Raw genomic sequence first — 6,000 nt, forward strand, 5'->3', positions numbered from 1 at the left:
AGAGTCAGTGTTTAGGGAGAATCAGTGAATAGGGAGAACCAGTGAATAGGGAGAGGGTCAGTGTATAGGGAGGGTCAGTGTATAGGGAGGGTCAGTGTATAGGGAGGGTCAGTGTATATTGAGAGGTTCAGTGTACAGGAAGAGAGTCAGTGTACAGGAAGAGAGTCAGTGTATAGGGAGAGTCAGTGTATAGGGAGAGTCAGTGATTAGGGAGAGTCAGTGAATAGGGAGAGGGTCAGTGTATAGGGAGAGTCAGTGTATAGGGAGAGTCAGTGTATAGGGAGAGGGTCAGTGTATAGGGAGAGTCAGTGTACAGGCAGAGAGTCAGTGTATCGGGAGAGGGTCAGTGTAGAGGGTGAGTCAGTGTATAGGGAGATGTTCAGTGTACAGGAAGAGAGTCAGTGTACAGGGTGAGTCAGTGTATAGGGAGAGTCAGTGTATAGGCAGAGAGTCAGTGTATAGGGAGAGTTAGTGAAAAGGGAGAGTCAGTGTATCGGCAGAGGGTCAGTGTAGAGGGAGAGTCAGTGTATAGGAAGAGAGTCAGTGTACAGGTTGAGTCAGTGCAATGGGAGAGAGTCAGTGTTTAGAGAGAGTCAGTGTATAGGGAGAGAGTCAGTGTACAGGGTGAGTCAGTGTATAGGGAGAGAGTCAGTGTATAGGGAGAGAGTCAGTGTTTAAAGAGCGTCAGTGTATAGGCAGAGAGTCAGTTTATAGGGAGAGTCAATGTACAGGCAGAGAGTCAGTGTATAGGGAGAGGGTCAGTGTACAGGGAGCGTCTGTGTTTAGGGAGTGACAGTGAAAAGGGAGAGACAGTGTCGAGGGAGAGTCAGTGAAAAGGGAGAGTCAGTGAATAGGCAGAGAGTCAGTGTATAGGCAGAGAGTCAGTGTATAGGGAGAGTCAGTGAAAAGGCGGAGTGTTAGTGTACAGGGAGAGGGTCAGTGTAAAGGGAGTGTCATTGTATAGGGAGAGGGTCAGTGTTCAGGGAGGGTCAGTGTACAGGGTGAGTCAGTGTATAGGAAGAGAGTCAGTTTTTCGGGAGAGGGTCAGTTTATCGGAAGAGAGTCAGTGTACAGGGTGAGTCAGTGTATAGGGAGAGAGTCAGTGTATTGGGAGAGCGTCAGTGCAGAGACAGAGAGTCAGTGTTTCGGGAGAGTCAGTGTTTGGGAGAGAGTCAGTGTATAGGGAGAGTCTGTGTCTCGGGAGAGGGTCAGTGAAAAGGGAGAGTCAGTGAATAGGGAGAGCCAGTGTATAGGGAGAGTCAGTGTATAGGGAGAGAGTCAGTGTTTGGGAGAGGATCAGTGTATAGGGAGAGTCAGTGAATAGGAGAGAGTCAGTGTGCAGGGAGGATCAGTATATAGGGAGGGTCAGTATTTCGGGAAAGAGTCAGTGTATAGGGAGAGGGTCAGTGTATGGGGAGAGACTCAGTGGACAGGGAGAGGGTTAGTGTACAGGGTGAGGGTCAGTGTTTAGCGATAGTCAGTGTATAGGGAGACGGTCAGTGTATCGGGAGAGGGTCAGTGTACAGGGAGGGTCAGTGTATAGGGAGTGTCAGTGAAAAGGGAGAGCCAGTGTATAGGGAGAGTCAGTGAATAGGCAGAGAGTCAGTGTACAGGGTGAGTCAGTGTATAGGGAGAGTCAGTGTATAAGGAGAGTCAGTGGAATGGCGGAGAGTCAGTGTATATGGAGAGTCAGTGAAAAGGGAGAGACAGTGAAAAGGGAGAGACAGTGAAATGGGAGAGACAGTGAAAAGGGAGAGACAGTGAAAAGGGAGAGTCAGTGTATAGGGAGAGAGCCAGTGTATAGGGAGAGAGCCAGTGTATAGGGAGAGGGTCAGTGTATAGGGAGAGGGTCAGTGTCCAGGGAGCGTCAGTGTATAGGCAGAGAGTCAGTGTATCGGGAGAGTCAGTGTTTCGGGAGAGTCAGTGTTTAGGGAGAGTCAGTGAATAGGGAGAGTCAGTGAATAGGGAGAGGGTCAGTTTATAGGGAGGGTCAGTGTATAGGGAGGGTCAGTGTATAGGGAGGGTCAGTGTATATTGAGAGGTTCAGTGTATATTGAGAGGTTCAGTGTCCAGGAAGAGAGTCAGTGTACAGGGTGAGTCAGTGTATAGGGAGAGGGTCAGTGTACAGGGAGGGTCAGTCTATAGGGAGAGGGTCAGTGTAGAGGGAGAGGGTCAGTGTAGAGGAAGAGAGTCAGTGTACAGGTTGAGTCAGTGTATAGGGAGAGGGTCAGTGCATAGGCAGAGTAAGTGTATAGGGAGAGGGTCAGTGCAGAGACAGAGTCATTGTATAGGGAGAGTCAGTGTAGAGGGAGAGTCAGTGTAGAGGGAGAGTCAGTGTATCGGGAGAGGGTCAGTGTATAGGAAGAGAGTCAATGTACAGGGTGAGTCAGTGTATAGGGAGAGAGTCAGTGTTTCGGGAGAGTCAGTGTATAGGGAGAGGGTCAGTGTATATGGAGAGGGTCAATGTATAGGAAGAGAGTCAGTGTACAGGGTGAGTAAGTGTATAGGTAGAGGGTCAGTGTATAGGCAGAGTCAGTGGATTGGGAGAATCAGTGTATAGGGAGAGTCAGTGTTTAGGGAGAGTCAGTGTTTAGGGAGAGGGTCAGTGTATAGGGGGAGTGTCAGTGTATAGGGAGAGTCAGTGTAAAGGCAGAGAGTCAGTTTATAGGGAGAGTCAATGTACAGGCAGAGAGTCAGTGTATTGGGAGAGGGTCAGTGGAGAGGGAGAGTCAGTGTATAGGGAGAGTCAGTGAATAGGGAGAGGGTCAGTGTATAGGGAGAGTCAGTGTATAGGGAGAGGGTCAGTGTTGAGGGAGAGTCAGTGAAAAGGAAGAGATCCAGTGTATAGGGAGAGGGTCAGTGTACAGGGAGAGAGTCAGTGTATAGGGAGAGAGTCAGTGCATAGGGAGAGAGTCAGTGCATAGGGAGAGAGTCAGTGTGCAGGGAGGATCAGTATATAGGGAGGGTCAGTATATAGGGAAAGAGTCAGTGGAAAGGCAGAGAGTCAGTGTACACGGAGAGTCAGTGTATCGGGAGAGGGTCAGTGTATAGGAAGAGTCAGTGTATAGGGAGAGTCAGTGAAAAGGGAGAGTCAGTGTATCGGGAGAGGGTCAGTGTAGAGGGAGAGTCAGTGTATAGGGGGAGAGTCAGTGTATAGGAAGAGGGTCAGTGTATAGGGAGTGTCAGTGTATAGGGAGAGGGTCAGTGCACTGGGAGGGTCAGTGTATAGGGAGTGTCAGTGAAAAGGGAGAGACAGTGAAAAGGGAGAGTCAGTGTATAGGGAGAGAGCCAGTGTATAGGGAGAGTCACTGAATAGGGAGAGAGTCAGTGTACACGGAGAGTCAGTGTATCGGGAGAGGGTCAGTGTACAGGGAGGGTCAGTGTATAGGGAGTGTCAGTGAAAAGGGAGAGCCAGTGTATAGGGAGAGTCAGTGAATAGGCAGAGAGTCAGTGTACAGGGTGAGTCAGTGTATAGGGAGAGTCAGTGTATAAGGAGAGTCAGTGGAATGGCGGAGAGTCAGTGGAATGACGGAGAGTCAGTGTATATGGAGATTCAGTGAAAAGGGAGCGTCAGTGTATCGGGAGAGAGTCAGTGTAGAGGGAGAGTAAGTGTATACGGAGAGGGTCAGTGTACAGGGAGGGTCAGTCTATAGGGAGAGGGTCAGTGTATAGGGAGAGGGTCAGTGTAGAGGAAGAGAGTCAGTGTACAGGTTGAGTCAGTGTATAGGGAGAGTCAGTGTATAGGGAGAGGGTCAGTGTATAGGAAGAGAGTCAGTGTACAGTGTGAGTAAGTGTATAGGGAGAGGGTCAGTGCATCGGCAGAGTCAGTGTATACGGAGAGTCAGTGTATAGGGAGAGTCAGTGTATAGGGAGAGTTAGTGTATCGGGAGAGGGTCAGTGTATAGGAAGAGAGTCAATGTACAGGGTGAGTCAGTGTATAGGGAGAGAGTCAGTGTTTAGGGAGAGTCAGTGTATAGGGAGAGGGTCAGTGTATAGGGGGAGTGTCAGTGCATCGGGAGAGTCAGTGAATAGGGAGAGGGTCAGTGTGTAGGGAGTGTCAGTGTATAGGGAGCGTCAGTGTATAGGGAGAGGGTCAGTGTACAGGGAGGGTCAGTGTACAGGGAGGGTCAGTATACAGGGCGGGTCAGTGTATAGGGAGAGTCAGTTTATAGGGAGTGACAGTGAAAAGGGAGAGTCAGTGTATAGGGAGAGTCAGTGTATAGGCAGAGAGTCAGTGTATAGGGAGAGTCAGTGTATAAGGAGAGTCAGTGGAATGGCGGAGAGTCAGTGTATATGGCGAGTCAGTGAAAAGGGAGAGACAGTGAAAAGGGAGAGACAGTGAAAAGGGAGAGACAGTGAAAAGGGAGAGACAGTGAAAAGGCAGAGTCAGTGTATAGGGAGAGAGCCAGTGTATAGGGAGAGAGCCAGTGTATAGGGAGAGGGTCAGTGTACAGGGAGAGTCAGTGTATAGGCAGAGAGTAAGTGTATAGGGAGAGTCAGTGTTTCGGGAGAGTCAGTGTTTAGGGAGAGTCAGTGAATAGGGAGAGTCAGTGAATAGGGAGAGGGTCAGTGTATAGGGAGGGTCAGTGTATAGGGAGGGTCAGTGTATAGGGAGGGTCAGTGTATATTGAGAGGTTCAGTGTATATTGAGAGGTTCAGTGTCCAGGAAGAGAGTCAGTGTACAGGGTGAGTCAGTGTATAGGGAGAGGGTCAGTGTACAGGGAGGGTCAGTCTATAGGGAGAGGGTCAGTGTAGAGGAAGAGAGTCAGTGTACAGGTTGAGTCAGTGGATAGGGAGAGGGTCAGTGCATAGGCAGAGTAAGTGTATAGGGAGAGGGTCAGTGCAGAGACAGAGTCAGTGTATAGGGAGAGTCAGTGTAGAGGGAGAGTCAGTGCAGAGGGAGAGTCAATGTACAGGGTGAGTCAGTGTATAGGGAGAGAGTCAGTGTTTCGGGAGAGTCAGTTATAGGGAGAGGGTCAGTGTATATGGAGAGGGTCAATGTATAGGAAGAGAGTCAGTGTACAGGGTGAGTAAGTGTATAGGTAGAGGGTCAGTGCATAGGCAGAGTCAGTGGATTGGGAGAATCAGTGTATAGGGAGAGTCAGTGTTTAGGGAGAGTCAGTGTTTAGGGAGAGGGTCAGTGTATAGGGGGAGTGTCAGTGTATAGGGAGAGTCAGTGTAAAGGCAGAGAGTCAGTTTATAGGGAGAGTCAATGTACAGGCAGAGAGTCAGTGTATTGGGAGAGGGTCAGTGGAGAGGGAGAGTCAGTGTATAGGGAGAGTCAGTGAATAGGGAGAGGGTCAGTGTTGAGGGAGAGTCAGTGAAAAGGAAGAGATCCAGTGTATAGGGAGAGGGTCAGTGTATAGGGAGAGAGTCAGTGTATAGGGAGAGAGTCAGTGCATAGGGAGAGTCAGTGAATAGGGAGAGAGTCAGTGTGCAGGGAGGATCAGTATATAGGGAGGGTCAGTATATAGGGAAAGAGTCAGTGGAAAGGCAGAGAGTCAGTGTACACGGAGAGTCAGTGTATCGGGAGAGGGTCAGTGTACAGGGAGGGTCAGTGTATAGGGATTGTCAGTGAAAAGGGAGAGACAGTGTATAGGGAGAGTCAGTGTATGGGGAGAGAGCCAGTGGAAAGGGAGAGTCAGTGAATAGGCAGAGAGTCAGTGTACAGGGTGAGTCAGTGTATAGGGAGATGGTCAGTGTATAGGAAGAGAGTCAGTATACAGGTTGAGTCAGTGCAGTGGGAGAAAGTCAGTGTTTGGAGAGAGTCAGTGTATAGGGAGAGAGTCAGTGTATAGGGAGAGAGTCAGTGTACTGGGTGAGTCAGTGTATAGGGAGAGTCAGTGTACAGGGAGAGAGCCAGTGTATGGGGAGAGTCAGTGAAGAGGGAGAGGGTCAGTGGAAAGGGAGAGTCAGTGTATAGGAAGAGTCAGTGTATAGGGAGAGTCAGTGAAAAGGGAGAGTCAGTGTATCGGGAGAGGGTCAGTGTAGAGGGAGAGT

The sequence above is a fragment of the Pristiophorus japonicus genome, chromosome 12 (assembly GCF_044704955.1).
Source record: "Pristiophorus japonicus isolate sPriJap1 chromosome 12, sPriJap1.hap1, whole genome shotgun sequence".
NCBI classification, from domain to species: Eukaryota; Metazoa; Chordata; class Chondrichthyes; family Pristiophoridae; genus Pristiophorus; species Pristiophorus japonicus.